The sequence below is a fragment of the Anser brachyrhynchus genome (genome assembly GCF_964034855.1).
Source record: "Anser brachyrhynchus genome assembly, chromosome: 1".
Lineage (NCBI taxonomy): Eukaryota > Metazoa > Chordata > Aves > Anseriformes > Anatidae > Anser > Anser brachyrhynchus.
In genome coordinates, this window is record NC_137694.1 from 114,431,039 (window position 1) to 114,452,680 (window position 21,642).

The 21,642-nt window shown below is 42.6% G+C and overlaps 1 protein-coding gene across 5 annotated transcripts in view; it reads left to right on the plus strand.

Moving 5' to 3' along the window:
• The window catches only part of KCNE2 (potassium voltage-gated channel subfamily E regulatory subunit 2), a 113,174-nt gene that overhangs the window by 17,771 nt on the left and 73,761 nt on the right, over positions 1 to 21,642 (plus strand). Inside the window, exons 1-2 of one of the 5 annotated variants that reach the window (XM_080604138.1) lie at positions 16,857 to 16,993; positions 17,561 to 17,607. The exons of the other annotated variants lie outside the window; for them this stretch is intronic. The gene's annotated coding sequence lies outside the window, so the exon portion shown is untranslated. Of the gene's footprint in view, positions 1 to 16,856; positions 16,994 to 17,560; positions 17,608 to 21,642 lie in introns of those variants that run through there. 5 annotated transcript variants of the gene reach the window in all.

Below are 21,642 nucleotides of genomic sequence, written 5' to 3' on the forward strand. Positions count from 1 at the left end.
CAAAACCGCCCCGCTCCCTTCTTTGTCAGCCTTGGAAAGTCTGGGCATGGATGCTGCTGCTGCTCTCCAGGGAAGAGTCTGGGTTTTGGGGACTGTGACAACTGCCCGTTTGTCTTCCTCGGAAGCAGGACCAGCAAACCCTGAATTTCCACTAGCACCGCCACTTTATCTGCCCCTTACCTCTGCATGTTCCTTAGTTTTGGGGCAGCAAAATTCAGTCTTGCTGATACTGCTGAGCTTTTAGCTGGCCTTGGGAGGGAGAGGACTTTTCTGAAAACTCCTGATGGCATCCGAGTCCTGGGGAGGGACAAGGCTGAGACGTACCCGTGTTTTTGGCATTTCCCATGGCTGGCTCAGCAAACTGCACTTTGTGGCTCTTGCTTGAAGGCGTGCTGCTCTCATGCCTCGTTGTGGGAACTGAGGCCCCTGTATCTTGGATGCTGTGAATTCCCCATGGCAACCCAGCATCTAAAAATTAGGCATGGCCTCACAAAGTGTAGCAATGCCCTGGAAAACCTCACTCTAAGACAAAGAATAATGGACAAAGGCAGGTCAGGGAAAGAAATTCGTGGTGTTGGACTTACTCGGCTTTGACAAATACACGGTCATTCCAGAATTGTTCTCTGTTTCTTCAAAACAGGTTTACTCTACCGTTCTTTGAAGATTTCATTACTTTTAAGCAACAGCGTAGCCTCAGGGAAATGAATGGATGGCTCAGAAGGGGAAGTTTGTCGAAAGGGATGGCTGAGGGGGGAAATGAGAACACTGGTGCTTCGTTTCTCACAGATCAGGGGTGTATTTAGCTGAATTCTGCAGCTCCGCTGTCCAAAAGTACACAAACAAACATGTTTTATTCACACACAGAATTACTGTTTTTGTGCACTTAGGGAGGGAGGCAGGCAGGGAGTGGCCGGACAGAGAAGGGCTTTTTGTTCTCATTTTGCCTTTGGCAAACGCTCCACCACTCGACTCCAGCAGTGTTTGGAGAAGAGCTGAGATTCTCTGCTGAAAGGTGCAGAGCGCTGGGGTGCTGCAGCCAGTCCTGCAGGCACAAAGCTGGCACGTCTGCAGTGTGGGCCTAGCTGTGTTGCAGGCAGATTGCCACTGCTTTCTGCCTGAATTAAGGTTTTCCAAAAACGAAAGGTGCCACCAAAAAAAAAAATCTTTTTTTTTTTTCCCTTCCCCAAGCAGCAGCATTTCTAAACAAATCATTTTTAACCAGCTCGAGAAAAGGCAAATTAATCCTACATGTTCTCAGTCCATTGCCTTCCACCATCCGTCATTCAGGAGAACGATAGATTTTCGGTTTATAACCCAGTCGGTGTTTGTTCACGATTCCCTCTAATTTTCTTGAAGTACTTTCTGGATCTTTGGTTCTTTACAATTGCTCGGCACAGGGAAAAGGAGGGGAGTGAGTCAGTTTCCAGATACCTGGTGGGATTTGTGAGCGTGGAAGAAATAGAAAGCTGTTGCTGATACATCAGGGAACCATACAACCTGCTACTTCAGAAGCAGTCTCTCCTACCATTTATCAGCCATGTGTCCAAGCCACCCCCAGCCTCCTGTGCTGGAGTCTTCATGCTGTTCCAGTTTTGAGACCCCTACTACTTTGCAGTGGAGGTGCTGATTTGCTGATTTGCAAGTGTCGTATAGGGAAGGTAAAATGTCCTTTTGTGGATCCCCTTTAAGGTAGGTGGGAAGGCTTCTCTCCACAGACAAACCTCTCAACAGGCTTTGCAAACCAGAGTTTGAAAACTGCTACCTGTAACAGACCTGCACCAAAAACATTCAGAGTGCAATGTGTCACAGAGCAGCATCACGTCTGGCCAAGTGGACCATCAGCGTTCTCAATTCCTGCAGTAGTAAGGTTTTGACATGGTAAAAATACCCAGATTGTACTGAGAAGGGGACAGCCTTTGTTGGGACAGAGGAATGGAGGATAACCCAAAGATTTCTGCTTTCTGGGGAGAAAAATTCTTACTGACCTCAAGGCTAGGCATTGGGAGCAGATGTGCTTGGTTTGGTGACCAAGCATCACTGAGGTGGACTTCACTTGTCACCCAGTCCTAACATGAGCAGGTCGCTGTGAGGATGAGCTGAATGGACAGAGGGGAGCATTTGAGAAAGGGACGTAAGCAGAAATGGCAGAGGAGAAGGGGGACAGAGGCTGAGGGCATAAGGCTGATGTTTTCTTACAGAGCAGTGGGAACCAGGCCTGGGGAGAAAGATGGGTATAGCCGAGCTAGCCAGGTTTTTATGGGGACTGTAAGGTTGCTGTGGAGGGAGAACTTGGGAGAGCTCCTGGGACCCAAATTTGAGTTCAGCAATATGCTCAAGATTATTTATTAGTAGTATTACAGGCATGCCCCGGAGTCGTAGGCTGGGACCAGAACTCCTCTGTGCTAGCTGTTGTCTTTTGCTTCCAGAACTAACAAATCATGAGGGCAGCCTTTTCTACTGCACAGTAATTGTGCGCCTCTCTCCTTCAAAATCCAGTTTCCATGTGAATCATTTTGAATGTACCTAATATTTTATTATTAGGTATTTGGAAGCAGGCAAACCAAAAAAAAAAAAAAAAAATAGCAGTATCTTGACTTCGCTTTTCTCTTAACACACTACTGAGAATGTGACTTATGTTTGTTATTGATGTACAGCAAGGCACTAGGAGTCTGTGCAGCCTGACTTTAATGAACCATTTTTTGTGCAGGTCTGTAACACCAGTACTGGCATGCTGGGACGCCGTGCCACAGCATGAGGAAGAGGAGGTCAGACAGGAGGAAGAGGGATGGACTGGCCAGGCAACTGCCAGCGAGGCCTGAAGTTTTCCAGAAAGAAAGGGTGTTAGCATGGGTCCAGCTCCAACCTCAGACTGCTAAGTTCTGGCTTTTGTAACAGGAACCTGTAGGCGGGCTGTGACAAAACACTTAAAGTTTTGGTTTGTGAGATAACTGGAGTGCGAAGAAACCTTCACAGACATGGTTACCAGCTCATCGTGTGCTCTGGAACTTTCCAACTGCTCCACCTGGTTTTTCTTCTCCCTGGGAGTCACTTGTGTGCTATAGTCTGGAGAGGTAGGACCATCGCCCTCTTGTAGGAAAGGATTGAACTGAACCTGGGGTAAGACGTCAGGCCAAGCAGTGGGCAATGCCTGATTTGTCCTTGTCCAATGATAAGAAAACAGGTTGATGCTACCAGCATCCCTTCCAGTTGTTCATCTTAGTCATAGTCACCAACTTTTGTGTTCACTTTTTTTTTTTTTTTTGTGAGAATCACAGGGAGACACTGCTTTTTGGGATGGCTTATTCCAGCTGCTCCTTGGCAAAAAATCTTCTCTGAGAAGGAAGGAGCCTGGTCTTCCCAGATCGTTCTGAATCAAGGACACGCTGGTCTATGGGGAGTGCCAGCAAGGAAAAGTGTCTACCTACCACTTACAGTACAAGGCTGAAGTTGATAAAAACACTGAGATGCTTCTCTTGTTCTTGTTCTCCCTAGATTTATGCTGTTGGATATCCCCAGCACAAGGTGTTGGACTAGATGGACTTGTGCTCTGAGCTAGTGTGGGCTGTTCTTAGGTTCTCCCAGTTTTCTTCTGTACTTTTAAGTACAATACTGCACCAAATCTTTATTAATCATTAAAATATTCAGAGTAGAAATGCCTATGAAAGAAGCTAATTGTTATTATCACTGTGACAGAGCTCTGAAACATCAGTGGCAGTCAGTTTCTGCTTTGCTAGTCTCTATTTGAGCATATAGGATGCATATGGCTTGCAAAAAAAATAAATAAAAATAAAAGGAGAAACTCAACCACATTTGCTGCTGGTGTGCAATCAAAATTTCATCTGGTGCCAGCCTTGTGGGACTGGAATTGGCTTCTCCTAAAGGAGGATAACTTCCCCTGATGCTCAACTGAGTGAGGAAGAGAAGGTGGAGCATCTTGCAAAGGTGCACAGGTTCTTTGGGGACCCCAAGTTCACTGTCCCCTGTCTTATGCTTTCTTGGAGAGAGACTCTCTTGTCTACCTCCTGTGGACTCTCACATGGTCCTGGGGGACGCCGTGCAGCTGGACACCACGTGGGGCTGCTGCAGGTGGCCACAGCAGGCAGTGAGCAGGCACTGGGGAGCTTGCCTGGGCACTGGAGGGCTGCAGCTGTGCCCGTGCAGAGCTCCATGGGGGTTAATTTGGTGAGCAGAGCAGGCAGCCACCTGGGGTGTGGGGTGCCAGCTGGGTGGGGAAGCAGCAAAATGGCTATTCTCTGCTGTATGTGCCTGTGCCTGAGCCCTGAGAGGTGAGGTGGGAGCTGGATTATGAGGAGGGGGTGGCTCCTGCTTCAGGGCAGAAGCGGGAGGGTGAGGACACAGAGGACACCCTCCCTTCTGCCCTCTGGCAATGTCAGATCTCATCCCCTTGACAGCAGCAGGAAGAGCTTGTTGGAGAGCGTTATTGCTCAATCGTTGTGCCTACAGCCTGGGAGCTTGTCCACGCTTTCCCACAGGAAAGCCATAGGTTCTTACGGCTCTCTGGAACAAGAACAAGTAAGTCTTCATTCCTGCGGGTGCAACATTCGCTTTTGCCCATTGTGCTGGGAGGCCTTGAGTGTTTAATGCCCAACTAGGCATCTCTGTAGTGCAGACAGAGCTTGAAGAGAATCTGTGAAATCTGCAGGCCTTCTGCAGGCAGAAATCCCAGGCTTGGGTTAGCAGGTCCCTGCTGTGGACCTTAGCACCCACCCCAGCTCCCTTAGGTCCCTTGGTACCGACCAGCCTCAACAGCATCCCAGTAACAGAAATGTCATGGCTCCATAAAGGTCTGGAAGCCTGTGCTGGCGCAGTGAGACACAGGTTCCCCTGTGACGAAAGCCCTCGTCTGCTAAAGGCTGCCATTTGCTAAGTGAAGAGAGGCTGCAGCGATGCAAGTGAGAAGAAGCATGTTGCCCGTGCCTTCTGGAGGTGCTGTGCCCTGACTGTGCCAGGCTTGTGGGCAAGTGTGTCAAGCAGAGTGTGTGCTCAAGGGCTTTGCTGAACTCCTGCTTGGTCTTACGCCGAGGTGTAAAAAAATTCCATATGCTTAAGTGCTTTTCTGAAGCTGAGCCTCAGATGCCACAAACCTATCGGTCGGGAAGTGGCATGTTTTTCTTGCTAGGGGTGTGCTTTGTCCCTCGCAGCGTGAAGTTTTAAAGCTCCATAATTCCTCTAATAGACCTAATGCAATAGGGTAGGCTGTGCTCTTGAAGCACATACGTGATTCCCCTGAAAGCTAATGGAAAGTATATGCAAGTTCAGTAGCTGGCCTAGACTCTAAAGTCAGCTTCTTCATATCAGCCTAGTCAAGTATTTTATTCTCTCTTGCTGATTGGTTTGCAAAGTACAAGCCAGCTTGGCTTCACTCAAAAAAGACTGTCCCCAAATTATGATTTATAATAATCTAGATTTATTTCATTTCATCTTTAAATTCATGTCAAATCAGAGGAGGGTGGTAGTAAAAAACAAACATTTTTCTGAAACAATAACAAGGACATCGTTATGATAATTGCAACATAATTTGCTCCATCAATCACATAGTTGTGTGGGTTTTCTTCTTTTTTTCTAAAAAAAAGAGGATAAATGGTTAGAAAGTCATGCAAAAACAAAACAAAATAAACAAACAAACAAAAAAATCCTCATGAATTTTTAGCCAAATGTTTGTCTGTTGTTAATTATAAGAATCTGAATTTGCTGGCTGACTTACGGCTATCTTTCCACAGAGAATAGCAAACCATATGCCCCTTAACTAGTACTAACCTGCCAAAGTTATGTTTTTTGCTGAAAGCAATGTGGAGTGGCTAGTGCACTCACTGCATCTGTTTTGCAGATTAAGAGAGAGGAGCACAAAGAAAACTATTGTACTCCTGCTTTTTTTATTGGCATGTCAAATAATAGCCAGGAGGAATATCACAATGGTGAAAAACTGAAATGAAAGTGATGGAAACCTGGGAAGATTATTTTTGTTAAGTAAGTATACTAATTATAAGTCTATTAAATCAGGTAGCAAAGTCAAGAAAATATGGGACTCTTAGATTCATTTTAGTGTTTTCACTAGTCTGATTTTGTACCTTGATGAAATTCCTAGGAAAAGCTATATGTATATATGCACAACTGAATGTATGTTAAGTTCCAGCCCTTGAATTTGTGGCCCTTACAAAAACCAAGAGCATAGTTTTTGCAAATTTTGTTGCTTCACTAGTTCCTCAGCTGCCTTGTATAAGGCTATTGGCTTGACCTTTAATCTGTAACAAAATTATTGCAAGAAATTTTACTGTCTCACTAAGAAATATTTCTTAGCCTGTTAAATTTGACCAAGGGGGAAATTGCAACATCACTTAAAAAATAAAATAAAAATCTGTTAACTTCATTTTCTAAAACTGCTGCTAAGCATCATCAGTTCATGACAACCCACAGAGAACAACCCTGGAAGCGATACCTTCACCTCTATTCATGTGAATGCTCTTCCCTCATGTATCAATGAGACAGAAGAGCTCTGCCTATTTGAACAGTGAGATCTGCAGGACTCAGTGTGGGTCCCCACTCTTACACAAGGCCAGTCTTTATTTTGCACAAGCAGCTCTATGAAAGCCAACGGTCTCCTCAGGTAAATGAGCTCTTCACAGAAATGAAGGGCTGTACCTTTGTCTTGTCCAGGGACAGACCCTGTGTACGTGCCAACAGTTCTGCTAATCCAAATTTCAATCAGTAATGTTTTGCTAAAAACTGAATTCCACTCTTGATTAGTAATCAGTCTTCTTTTCTAGGCAACCAACACTGGTCTGCTTTTAAGCTTTTTTGCATCTTGGACTCTTCTATCCTTCCATGTAAGTTAGGGAATGCTTATCCATTTGTGCACTTTAAGCATTCAGACATACTGATCCTTACAGTTCAGCTTGTGGTAATGTGCATGGTTGGATGTTTTTTTCAAGCTTGTATCAGTGAAAGGATAAAAACTACAAAACTACATTTTGTCTGACAGGATTCGAACGAAAGGGTAGCTCTTTGACTGTAGGCATTTTCTTTATTTTAGTGTCATCTTTCTAAGATATTTGTGGATCTTCTTGTATTGATACTTAAGCACTGCAAGAATTTATATAATTGAAATAACAGACTAAAAAGAGCTTTTCCACTTCTTGCACTTCATTGAGACAGTAAGAGGACTGGAGATACACCTTTGGAAAGCTCTTTTAATTCTAGTGAAACCTGTCTTTCCTGTTACTTGCCTCTGGATGGCAGGCCCAAAGGATATCCTGCTTACAGGTATTCTCCACACATTTCATAGAATCACAGAATGTCTCGGACTGAAAGGGACTTTAAAGATCATCTGGTTTGAACCCCCGTGCTGTGGGTAGGGAAGCCACCCACCAGGCCAGGTTGCTTAAAACCCCATCCAACCTGGCCTTGACCACCTCCAGGGTTGGGGCAACCACAGCTTCTCTGGACAGTCCATTCCAGTGCCTCACTACCCTCAGAGTAAACTGAGTAAACTTTCTTCTTTATATCTAATCTAAATCTACCCTCTCTTAATTTTAAATCATTATTCCTTGTCCTATCACTACACCCCCTGACAAAGAGTCCCTCCCCAGCTTTCCTGTAGGCCCCTTTAGGTATTAGAAGGCCTCTGTAAAGTCTTCCCAGAGTCTTCTCTTCTCCAGGCTGCACAACCCCAACTCTTTCAGCCTGTTTTCGTAGGAGAGATGCTCTAGCTCCTTGATCATCCTTGTGGCCCTCCTCTGGACTCATTCTAATATGTCCATGATGTATTAGATATGTCATGCTGCTGCAGAAATTAGCATTTCTCCATCTCCAACCATTAATAAATTGTCGAGGAACAACCTGCCTTTTTTACATTGTTTTCTCCTGGGATGAGCAGGGTGACAAGAAATTCTTTTGATGCCTCTGCAAAAAGTGGCCACTGTCCTGGGAGTCCTAACTCCCCACAGACTTCTGACTGAAGCAAGGGGATATCTGTCCTTGTCCAGTGTGCTACAAGCTCACATCCTTCTGTGGTCTCTCATGACCTCCCCGCTCTGGTCCTTCATGATCTCTCTGTTATAATTCCCTCTTTCCTGTAAATGCTGTGTTTTGGTTTTGAGAGGGATATTGCAGGTCAAGGGTTAGTTCTGCTGTCGTTGTTATTATTAGCTGGCGAACATCCTCTCGAGGACCAACTTCTCAGTGTATAAACACAAACACCCCACCAAACATAACAAGAAGCCTCTCGTCCCAAAGAGTTAATACACAAAATCAATACTAGAAACTCCAAGTGGCAACCGAAGCAACTGGCCAAAGGAGCTCAAGGTTGCACTAAGGTAGTATTAAACAATATTGAGGGTGAATGACCTTTGAAGCTGTTGGTTTTTCTTAGCAGCCCGACTAAAGCAGATGCACAACCCTCTCCTGTGCTCATAAGCTCACAAGCTCTTATGTTAGTTTACCTGTTGTTAAGAGATCATCACATTCACAAGCTCCCACGGGGGAAGTATCCTTAAACACCACTTGAGAAGATTCCCATCATTATGATAAGCATGCTTGCAGCACGCCAGGAACCTAAATGCTGTCATGTCTTAATCAAGGACTTTTTAGTTCAGAGGATGTTGGAACTGGGCCTGATTTTTTATTTTTCTTTTTAACCAGAATTTCATGCACTGACCCATGCCGAACAATTGCATTGCTCTGTCCAGGGGGCCTCAGCAAGTGCAAGGAAAGGGGCGAAATGGGACTGTAAGTACTAGGGAGGTGGCCTGGTAAGGAGGGTAGCTTGTGCCATCCCTGCATTTACCCAGCTCCCATGGTCTGATGGGAATAATTTCATTTCCTTCTCACTCTAAGAGAAATATTGTAATACTTCGATATGTTGGTGGTGGAGCACAGAAACGTACTTTTTAAACACAGGCATGCACAAAGAGGTTAGGGAATGATTCTCTGTTTAAAAAATAAATAAGAATTGTGGCGGGACAAACAAGTGGTTATTTGACCTACTAAACACAGGAAGAATTGTTTCCTCTGAGGCATCTTTTGTGTGTGTGTGGTTTCTCTGGTGTCTAATAATACCTTGTAGTAATTCACACTAATATAAGTGACTCCTTCACTAGTCTACCCATATTCATGAAATACTGTGTGAATTTATTATCTTTGAAACTTCTGTCAAGTTTTGCAAATTGGCCAATTGCTTCAAAAAACATCAGTGAAAATGGGTAGTTTGTGTGAATACATAAGCTTGATTTCCTTAAAAAATCATGATAAAAACCTTGTGGAAGGGGAAAAAAAAATTCATTGTCTGTAGCAGAGCAATTGCAGCTAAAATCATCTACCAGTTTAGAATTGGGCCTGATATAAACAGTGTTTTATGGTTGATGTATTAACCACACTTCTCTACAAGGTTTTTCTCCTGTCCTGAGATCCTAGAATAATTTTTTTTAGCTGCAAATTGATAGCTGTAATCTTTTTAAGAAAATATAATGATACTTTATAAAACAAGGTGACAGTTACAGGAGGTTTCATAAATTTAAGGTACATCTTGGATTTCCTCCCCAAAGGAAAAAAGAAAAAGTGTAGCCCAAGAAATTTGCAAAATCATGAACTTGATGTTTGTCCAGTCTTTACAGAATGTCTCAGTTGTTTTGAGCATAAGCCAGATGGTCTCAACCTCTGCTTGAAACTAGTTTAGAGTAACATTTCGCATACACACACACAAATCATTGCAAAGATGTATTTAAAAAGATTCTTAGCAGGTGGGGAAGGATCAGGTTTTAAAATGTGATTTTTTTTTTTATTGAATTAACTGATTCAGCTTATTCTAATTAATACTCACCACAGGTAAGAAATAACTGCTTTATTTTTTGCTGTAGACTACAAATAGCCCTTCTAAATTCTAGTTCAGCTGGATATGTACATGTATGTCTGGCTCTGAGCAAGTGACAATTTCCAGATTTCCACTTATATTTTTAAACTGTCTTTATAATTACAAGAAACCCCACACAGTTAGATCACATAAAACTGATAGAATTGTGATATTCTTGATAGCAGCCATGTTATAGAAGCATTTAGCAAATAAATGGCCAAATTGAACAATATATAATTTGGTCCAAGCTAATCTTCATCATCTTCACTTTCTAATTTCAGTGGTGCAGGGATTTATGAACTATCTCAGACAGAAAAAGTAGGACCTGTCTTCCAAATTTTGACTTATGTCCCAGCATGGCTGCCTTTCATTGGAGACACTGTATACTGCTCACATCTTTCATTCCACCTTGATTATTATTTTAAATGGGGGTTGTATCCATGCAGATTATTTCAGATTCAGAAAAAGAAAATGTACCACCTAATACTCATACAAGCAGAGAACATTAGAGTGATTTTTTTTTTTTTTTGGTTAGGGGTGAAATTTTTGCCTGTCAGGATTCATGTTTTGCAACTTTTATGACAACCTTGTTCAAGCAACTTGCATGAACATCATGAGTTGTCCAAATACCTACTGAATGATAGGAGGACTGTCTGTGAGCAAATGTGGCATGGGGGTAGGTCTGCACAAGGGATGAGTCTCAGCCTCGCTCTTAAGGAACTTGCTCGAGTCAGGAAGATTTGCAACGCTGCTGAGCCAACAGTGCTTTGGATGCTACATTTACACACTGGCAAGGCCACCGTTCAGGGACTGAAACCTAATTCGGTTTTTATACCATGAAAGCTTTTCATGAGAGTGATTCCTCCCAAGGCCCTTGCAACTGCATCACCGACCGTATCGCTGGAACATTTTGTTCTTTGTCTATCGCTGGGGGAACACGTGTATTGCGTGCTGCAGCTGGTCACGCCGCGCTGTGGCCAGCACCACTTGCTGCGCACGGTGCTCGTGGTGGCTCCTCTCCCATCTCTCCCCCTCACACATTGATGTCGGGCTACCTAACACAAGGTGCACTGGCTGAACAAACCAGGGTAGCTGCAGCTGCATCGTCTTAGCGGACAAATTGTTTAGGAAACAGGGAAGCCCTCAGGGAAATCCATCCTGCGAGGTGTAGGCGTGAAGGGAGAGTTTTGGCAGTGGGTGTGTGGGATGTGAGCAGCTTTTCAGGCAGCCACCTCTGTCATTGTTGTGGCCTCCTTCCCTTGGAGAGGTGGTGTGGTTGGGGACACTGGTGTGGCAGTTTGGCTGACAGGACCTGCCACGTGGCCTCAGGGTGCCACCACAGCTCTGTCCCTCCTTTTCCACATGCTGTCCCTCAGCAGTACTGGTATTGTGACCTCGCTGAAGCTGGCCTGGCTGGTTGTCCAGTGCCTGGCACAAGTCCTCAAAAGAGGAGAAAGATTTTGGTACATACCTAGAGGGAAAAAACAGCTGGAAACATAAAAAAGATCACTACGGTTTTACACAAAATCATGAACTTAATTTAGCCTGTCACTTAGAAGTACAGTCGTAGCTGTGCGTTGGGCTGAAGGATGAAGTAATGTGCAGTGCAGATGAAAGCTCGCAATGCTGGGCCTGATAAAGCCCAGCAAGCTGTAAGCAGAGAGACTGCGGTTACGCTTCCAGAGACGCGGATCCTGCAGACACCTCATTGCCTTGCATTACACAATTGTCCAGAGACAGATGCTAGAAGACAAACATTGTGCCGCGGGGGGATAAGGGATGTGCTGTCACATGATATCTTCATCTGCCTTAACCCTGGGGCCCTGGCTATGAGGTCAGAGCTTGCTGGCATGTTTTGCACAGAAATTTAGTCTGTACTCTTTTTTTTTATGTATCCTCATGAGTTTTCTCGTATAAATACTTTTGTCAAAGAAAAAAAAATTAGCTTTACGTAAAGCCAGAGGAACCGTAGCTAAGGACTATTAAAAACCCCAATCATTGTCTGTTAAAGTGGCATTTTGTGACCTCAAAACGACCTTCTGAGTCCCCATAGAAATAAGGTCCTAAAAAGCTGGTTGAAAGCAAAGGAGATCCTCCTGGTAGAGCATGAGATGGAAGGTGAATCTGTTTAGTGTGAATCTGAGGAAAGTTAACAATGGTTAAGCTCTGTATCATGCTTAAGTGCATGTGTTCATATATGTAGGCATTTTTTTTTTAATATGCTGAGCTAGCAATTGCCCAGCATGCAGAAAACCACAGAAGAGAACAAAGATATCCTTCTGTAATGTGAATGGGAAGGGTATAATGGTATGAGGAATATTACTTTACAAATAACACAGACAAAAACAGGCTGAATTAAAATAATAATAAAAAAGAACAGGTTACTTAGCATGTAATTATGTTTCTACAGCTGCAGCTTGAGAGTCACAGGAGAGGGATCTTTTCCTGCTAAAGAGGGCAGAGGGCTTCAGTAGTGTAAAACTGAATACAGGGCAGAGCTAATCCCATTGCAGTATGAGTAGCCTACTGCACACATTTCATTATTTCTGTTAGTGCGAAAGTATAGCTCTATCGTATTTACTCTACCTCTCTTGGGGACTAGAAGAAGCCTCTCACATGGTGGAGAGAAAATCTGTATGAACCGTATCTGAAAGAACAGGGGATGTACTGGTGTGTGATTAACATCAGAAGAACCTCCGAGAGGTATGGTGTTCATTAGCTGGAGGCTGCAGTTTCTCAGCAAGATTTCCTACTAGTTCAGAGAAAAAATCAGGTTCTTGCAGTACAATTACAAACAAAGAAGATAAAAACATCAGTCTTGTGATTTTTGGCTTCTTTCCTTTCCTTGTTCTGCCTCTTCCCAATTCTCAGATATGTTTCTGGTCATTGTCCAGCAATTCATTCTTTCTTCGCATCTGTTCATTGTTCATTTGCGTGCTTTGTGATTCTGCATTCACTTATCTTTCTTTATTCTCTTACACTCCTTTCCTTTTTAGTTTTTACTCCTTTTTTTCCCCTCAATTTCTGATTTGTCTTAGGCTTAGTTACCCTTTTGCCTCTGTATTCCTCTTCCCTTTTTTCTAGTCCTGTTTCTGCTTTCTGTACGATTTTCTTGTGTGTTAACTGAAGCCAAGTTTCAGACGGTAGAAGTTGTCATAGCTGTCCTTCCTCTGACATTAATCTTTGCACACCCTTCCTGAGAAGTCAGCAATTCAAATTTCTTAGAGACTTCTAGGAAATTCTGCATTACTGATATGTTCAGGCACCTCACTGGAAAATGTAATTTGTCATTGTTGGATCCACTGGAAATCCAGCACCTCATGCTCATGAGGAATGCCTCATACTTCATGAGATTATGAATCACTTTTTTGCAAAGAATAATTTTGGAGGATGCTATTATTTTATAAGTCCATCCAATAAATCTGCAGTTGTAGTGCTGTTTACTGTGACTTCAACCGCTTTCAAAATCCAAGGAAGCCAGGCTATCTGCCCTTCTTGCCTGTTTTCATGCTATCTTTCACCTGACCACCTGAAGGCCAAAGGATATGGCTCAGAAGGAAACCATATTTCTGCAGGGTATGTGAGTGGACATGAAAAACGCCACACTGTTTGTTAGAGATCTCGCTGTGATGTGGGAAGTGTAACGTTCTCTGTAACTCAGTACGTGGCCGGCATGTGCTGATTCTACCCCACATTTCAGAGAAAAAAATCAAGCAGCAGGCAGTTTGTACTGGTTTCTTGCTCTGTGTAATATTAGCAGCATAAGCTCTGATAAATTTATGGCAACGTTTTACTGCCACATTTTGCTTTGCCAATCTCCATAGGAGTTTCAAAGAGAAAAAATTGCACACTACTTCAGGTAGTGTTTATCTCACCTCTGCATCACCATTTAAATGTTAGCTACCCATGTAAATGTTAGTTGATTAGAAACTCTCTGGTGGTCAATATAGAGATTTAACTCTCTCCTTGGGTATGTTTGACTGCCTTTTGGACTGCTCTCTTTCTGTACAAATTGTATGGGAATGTAACAGTCTATATTGCAGTGTTGTGCTTCCTGTAGATGACTCAAGTGAGGTAAGGTGAATCGCACTTTTCCCAAGTAGTCTCCAGTGCTATTTCCCATTCATCCCATACAGATTTATCTGTAAGTGGACTTGTTTCTATGGCATGTGAATTGATGCTTATGCACAGATTGAATTAGTTAGACAAATGTTATCACCGGGGTTATGGTTATTATAGTCTTATAAGCGTAAAATTGTTTTATCTAATTTTCTTTAGCACCTGATTGAACTACAAATTGGCTGCTCCTCAGTTCTGAAATAAATGATTTCTCAAGAACAAAAAAACCTCTGATAGAAGATAGTTCAGTGTTACGTTAACATTTAGTTGGGCTTCAGGTCCTTTCAGTTTTACAGTACTTTCCAGTTATTTCAAGTTGCAGAGTTATATTTATCAAAATACATAGTTAACAAAATCACTGGTGATGTCAGCTGTATTTTCAGCCCATTGTCCTTCAGTGTTATGGGTGGTCTTTTTCAGGCCATTTTCTTGAAGGAATTATTTTGGGGCAAAACAGGAGTTCTTCTGGCAGTTCAGTTCTTGGATGGTACAAAAACTGTAGGAATACCCTTTGCCTTTTTTTACTGGTCTTACAAATATTTCCCAGGGGTATTGTGCAGGTTTGAAAAAAGCATCAGCCCAGATGAAGTTTTTGAATAAAAACAAAGCCAACATACCAAGGTATTACACTAGAAGGCAATTGTTCTGTGCAGTATGGACAATCAATTTCTCCATATTTCTTTCACCGGAACTTAAAGTTAATGGCACATTGTACAATGGTGAATTCACACGATGATATCACCAAGCTTTCTTGCAATTAATCACATACTTTTCCAAACACATTTAAATGTAATTCCACTGGAAGTTTTGGAAGCTTTCTGGACATTGTCTGAAAGGCCATTCTGCTGACACGTATGCTGACTGCAAACCAGCCTCCTGGCTGCTGTCCCACCTGGGGAGGCAGAGCGGTGCCATACCAGCGGCTGTCCTGCATGGATGACTTTGGGCAGCTCCCTGCAACAGTGAGGCTGTGCTGCTTTCACTCGATCCTATCCACTGCAAGGATTTGCCCCTTTCAGTTTTGCAAACTGACACTTGGCAAGGGCTAAGGTTTACTGATTTTACTGCTTGGGAATCCACTAGATTGTAATGCAATAGCTTCCACTCACTCAGCACTCCTCTCCAGGCCTGTGTCCATGTTTGATGACAATATCAAGCCATCCTTACCTGCTCAAGGCTCAGCCTAAGCCAGTTTTTCTGATCCTCTCCTTATATATAAACCAGAGGATCCGAGATTCTGAGATGAAATAGCTGGCACTCGAATAGGTGGAGCTATGCTGATGCACACAAATTAAAAAAAGCCTTGATAGAGGAACACTGCTTGCTGAAACAAGAAATGCTCATGTTTGTGGAAAAGTCTCAGTCTGTTCCCAAAAGAATTATCTTGAGGTTGGATGCTTTGGAAGAGGAGTCTGAATACAGAGTTAGATTTTGCCTTCCCCTCATCTGGGCGTGGGAGAGGATGTGCAGTTCTTGGTGCTTCCCTAGGATAACACATTGAAGGTTTGTTGCTGTGGTCCCAAATGTTGTCATCTGAGTCCCCTCTATCTCCTATGATTACACATTGTACAGACCAAAAATGTTACTTCATGCAAACAAGCAAACGATCATGTGAATATCATCATTTTATAACACATCTGCTGTCACCAGGAGAGCAAAGGGCCCTGAATACTGATGCCATACACATCCTCTTGCTGCAATCTCTTTGGCAGGGACTGGTTTATCAAGACTAAACCTTATCACTGTATATTTTGTATGCAGGAAACAACAGACATTATCCTGTAACTGCAGGTTTTCTTTGGTTTTGTCTTATTGGAAGGTGGACTTCCAATATATAGTTAATGAATATCTGTTTGTGTCATTCAGGATAAAAGTCCTTCTTTGGAAATGAAGAAAATTTTTTGTTGAATTCAGATTGTGCCAAGTAAGACTGTAAAGGGTTTCCATCTATTTCCCATTCATACCATCTAGACTCAGCAAATGTACGTGCACTTTTTTCTAGGTGCATCTGAAGGCTTTTTGAAACATAGGTGAACAAAGTCTAGATTTTGCTCTTTCCTGTGCCTTTAGCGCTGCTGAAGTTAATGGGGTTACTCTTGTGTAACTCAGAGCAGAATCTGGCCTCGCAGATGGGCGTAGCTGTGTTATGAATTAGAACATGATACAATATGTAACCATGACAAATGCTCTATTAGGAGACCAAACCAAGCTTTGGTGCCAAACTGGTAATAATTTACCATCTGGCTGGTCACCTCAGGCTTCTCTGCAGCAAATTAAAAAAAGGAAGGACTGAGATTGTACATTTAATGCTAGGCACTGGCCTGCTCTATTTGCATAGAAATGTACGTGCAGGGCTAGCTGCAAGCTGACCGACTGACAGCTGGGGCCTTGCTCTGTAAACATCAAGGCAGCATTTTCGTGGTGCCTCTGTTCCGTGATGACTGAGGGGAAAGAATAACCTTGTAGCGATAAAGTCTATTTTAAAGCCCTTGTCCTTACCTGCCGACCATTCCTTCTGCTGTGGAAAGAAGGGTTCCTTTCGCGAAGGGTGAACTTCAGGGGAACAAGGCTGTGTTCATGTAGGCATCCATTTTAAAGCCTGAACACCAGCCCTGTTTGGTCTGGAGGATATTCCTGGAAATTCCAGAGCATCAGTGCCATGAAAAAAAACGACTTATATCTACGGGTAAACTGGGAATGAACCTATCCCACCTACAATACAAGTGATTTCACCTGCCTCTGATTTATTCCTTACGGTCTGTTCAGCTGATCATAACACACCCATTTGCTAACGGGGATTTGTGTTCCCTGCAAAACTGAGAACTTTTGAGAGCGAGCGATGAGAGAAATAAAAAGCATTCTTTTTGGCAAATGAAATGACAAAATAACCCTGGCATTGCATGTGGCCTGGCTGAAGTTCTCTGTGCACTACCAGCAATCCTGTGGAGGTCTGGAGGAACTGCTGAGCTCTGTCCCACAGCTAGAGCAGGAGCGAGGGTACTTCCAAAGGTAAGAATTATTATTTTATGGGAAAGCTTTACACATTTTTCACACAGAAAATGAAGTCTCAGCAGTTTCAGCTGTGTGTTACAGGTTCTTGCTATGAACCTTATCCAGTGTTAGAACAATGTGTGCATACAGAAGAAAGGAAAAAGAAAAAGGAAAAAAGAAAGTTAATAGAGATGTTGTAAGGTGTCCAGTGTGAGGCTTCTTGCTGATATTAAGCTGCTCTGCGATAAAGAGAGGGCTTCCCTAGTGGCAGCTTACCTGCCTAACAAGACATTTCTTGGAGCGAAGCAAGACCTCTGGGTGCTGGTTATGTGGGTTTTGGAGGCCTGTAGGTGTGAGCAACTGGGTGCTGCTGTAGGTACGTGCAGGAGCTCCCTGAACTGGATGTGCGCTGGAATGGGCCTTGAGTCTGGGCAGGAGTAAAGCAGAAAACATGTTTCAGCCTCATTCAGGTGCAATCAGGAGAAATTCAGAATTATGTTTTCTGTTGACTTGAATGGGCTGTTATCTTCAAAAAACTGTGGTGTTTCTTTCTTTCTTTCTTTTTTTTTTTTTTTATAAACTCAGGAGCTCTTCCTGATGAGGTCCAGTAGTGTAACGTCTGGAAAAGAAAGGTAGTGAAACACCTGAAGCATTCACCTCAAGGTGGCAAGTAACAATTTGTTCACATACTTAATAACAGTGCCTGAGTTCTCAAAGGCAATGAGGCACCAGAATTTCTTTACATCATCAGGGCATTGCTCTGCCTTATAATGCTGCACTGACCCTTGTTCTAGGTGTTTGGTGTTTTTTTTTTTCCTCTTTTTTTTTTTTTTTTGGTATGTGTTTTCATTTAAAAAGCATTAAGAGCAACTTGGCAAAGTGATTTGGCTCGGCTACGAGCTACAATAGCTTAATACAGGTTTTATTATACTGAGACTTTGTTATACAAAGTGAGTCACTCTGCAGTAAGAAGTGAACTTCAAGGAGTTTGAGGTTTTGCAAATCACAAACTAGTTTGGGATTTGTGAGTAGTGAGCCTTTTACCACTGTGGTATTCATCCATTTCTTTCTTCAAGGCAGTGGTGAATTAAAAACCCCGTGGCTAAAGCAAGCCCAATGTGTGAGGGAGAAAACACTTCCTCAGAGCTATGCTGGCAGAAATGCACGCCCTACATATGGTAGGTACGCTGTGTTTTTAGATGACAGGTTCCGTCTTGCTCCCTCATCTTTTTTTCTTTCATGTTCGAAAAAGACATGGACAGACTGGGGAGGGTCCAAAGGAGGGCCATGCAGATGATCAAATGGTTGGAGAACCTGCCCTATTGAGGAAAGACTGAAGGAGTTGGGTCTTTTCACCCTGTAGAGGAGAAGGCTCAGGGGGGACCTGATCACAGTTCTCCAGTGCTTAAAAAGTGGCTACAAAGGGGATAGATGGTCTTCTCTTCCCAAGGAGAGGACATCTCCACATCCTCTTCCACATGCAGAGGACAAGGGGCAACAGGTACAAGATGCAGTGGGAGAGGTTTCACCTTAATATAAGAAATAATATTTTTGCAGTAAGAAGAGTTGATCACTTGAACAGCCTCCCCAGGGAAGTGGAGTCCCCATCACTGGAGGTTTTCAAGATGTGACTGGACAGGGTGCTAGATAATCTCATCTATACTCCCTTTTTCAGGAAAGGTTGGACCTGATGATCTTTCAAAGTCCTTTCCAACCTGGGCTGTTCTATCATTCTGATCTGTGTGTACTGATTCTTGTTATACCCACTCCTTGCTCCATTTTCATCTTTTTTTTTTTTTTTTTTTTAAACAACTGGCTTTCTATTTCTCCCCACTTTCTTCCAGCAAAACACAAACTTAATAACATCCAAGTTTATCATGCACTACCAGCGTGCTCACATGGGTTCCAATAGAAGGGAAGCGTCTGACATCACAGAAAGGACATAAGGAAGGAGCCAGTTAAGTGAAATGGTCATGCCCATGGCTCGTGGCTACAGGAACAGAAACTGGGCAGAAGCTTAAATGTGTTCCCTGACCATACAGCCACTTCTAACTTGGTGTAAACCCACAAAACAAGCTGTTCCAGCAGATGCAGCAGTTCATCCTTTCTTTTGCAAGGGTGACACCAACATGGAGGAAGGAATGCTGATGAGTTTGGGTAGGGACCCTAGCAGAGTGAGCACCAGCATGCTGTGGGCAAGTGGGAGTTGTCTTAGTCCTGGGGCTGAGACATCCCGGCTGCTTCTGGCCAAGTCCCAATTTGTGCCGTTGTGGAACACCTGCTTGGGGATCCGTGAATCCCAGGTCTCCTCAGGTGCTGCTGTGTTTCGCTTCTTCCTGAACCACTCCCGACCAGCTTGATCCATCTCCCAGCCACTGAATGTTGCTGTGGCTGTGGTGATGGGGATTAAAAGACTCGGTTTTTTTCTATGGCTTATTTGTGTTCTCCTCCTGTGAGCCGAATAGCATGAGGTCCCTAAGCCTGCCACTGCAAGAGTTTTTTGCCAACCGCAGGATCATTCTCAGGCCCTCTTTTTACTTCTGTTTAGCATTCCCACATCCTTCATGAAGTGTCATGTCACATTCACCCAATTCCTTTAGCCAAAAACACAAACAAACCCCAAATAGAAAAAAGAGAAACATTTCACTTCAACTGTCCTAAACTGAAACATTCCTGTATTTGAAATTCAGAGCAACAAATAGTTCAGAGTGTGCTTGAATTTTATTTAAAAGAAAATTGAGTTGTCTCCCTTTTGGTCAAATTAAACATCTCACTTGGCCTGCAATGTTTTTCATCCTCAGTCTTTAGGTTTACTACAAATAAATACTAGAAAAGGTTACTATTTCAGATTGATTTGAAATGATATGATGATTTTATTATGATCTGCTAGTTAACTGAAGTGTCAAGAATATATTGCCATTCTTGCTTTGAGTCCTGTGGATAAGCCACTGCTGTATTTGTAAGAAGCCAACAAAAATCTCCTTTATTTCAGTCAGCTGCCAAAGCAGCCTAACATGCCTAGCCATCCTGTCTTATCTCTTTAAGTTTACAGGGAATATTTTTCATTTTCTATGTTGCTACCAAATGACCTTGCATTTTTGTTTTTCACCAGCTACCCATCTTAGTTTGGTAAAAAGCAAATAACTATCCCTGTGGAGCAGAGTGGTTTACATTATTGCCAATAGTCCGATGAATTTCACATACTACAGAATAATTAAAGAATCACTTTCAAGTTTCCACATGAGAAAGAAAGTCATCCGGCACTGGTCAGTCATAAGTTTTGGTACTTTATTTTTAGAAACTCCCATAAATCAAATTATTAATAAATAGAGGAAAAACAGACACAGCTTTTCTTTTTTGAATGTTTTATCATAGAGGGATTCACATACCACTTTTTCCCTTCAGGGAAAGAAGACAGTGTAGCCTTTTGTGGAAGGTTTTCTTTCTCGAGTTGTAAAAGATAGTTCAGCCTTGATTGCACACTGACCACATCTTTGAGGACTCTCATTCCAGGTTTGCATGAGGATGGGTTGTTCTTTACAGTGCAATTACTGTAGTTTTGTTTCACGTATTTTTAAATACTCCCAATTCCTCTCAGTGGTTACTTACAAAATCCACAGCAGTGTTTTCTCTCTCCCATAGGTGATAGATGTCTTGACACCTTCTCTTGTGACCTTGCAGAGAGGAGAGAGTTCTCACTAGCTAATGCAACCTGTTGATATCAAAAGGCCACCAAGAGTAACTGCAATTACTTAAGTTCAGTGACTACTGGCTGTACCAACAGTTGAACATATGCACAAGTGTTTTGCTGTGTTGTGGGCTAGCTCTGGATGGATTTATGGCTGGTAATTTGAGGAAGGCAATGTAAGTGTGAGGTAAGGTAATAATACCAGCTTGAATTCCTCATTTCTGAATCTCTCTTTCCAGGTCATGATTAAAAAGTGCTAAGCATTATGCAAAAATTCAGAAGCTATTTGAATTTATAGAGTGAGAGAATAAATAGCTCCCTCCCTTCCTTCCTGCCTTCTGAACCTCAGCTGCAGACAATGGAATTATCAACACAGAGCAATATATTTCAGGCAAATCTCAATTGGTATTACAAGGAGAGTGAAGGAAAGATCTAAATGGCAGAAAATGAAATACACTGTTAAACAGCACATGCTCTAACACTGACCTCTTAGGCATTGCTAGCCCTATATTTTACATGATGCTAGCTTTTATTACTTTTTCTTTCCTATCCTTTAGCAGCTCTGATCTTAAAATTATTTATTGCCCCCCCAAAATAATTTTTGATTCAATTTTTGTGAAAAAAAAAAAAAAACCACAAAATATATTTGGCACTGGAAGTAATGTTTTACTGAGAAGCTAATATAGCTGTAATACTTGTATTGCTTAAAGTATATTGCAGTCATTTTTTTTTATTGTGTCAAAAAAGGCAGTCGTATCTTTCTTGACCAGATTTATTGTGCCATTTATTGCTCAATAATCTGTTATTTTCCAGATGTTCAGTAATTCATTTTTCTTGATATTTATTCCATTACTGCTAGATACAGTAGTCAGACTTACGAGGGGGTAATTTTGGGGACCATTCAATTTGTTGTTAATTGCTAGTCATTTCTGTTGTTTTATTTTTTAAGGCATCTGAAAGCCCCACCACGATCAGGGCC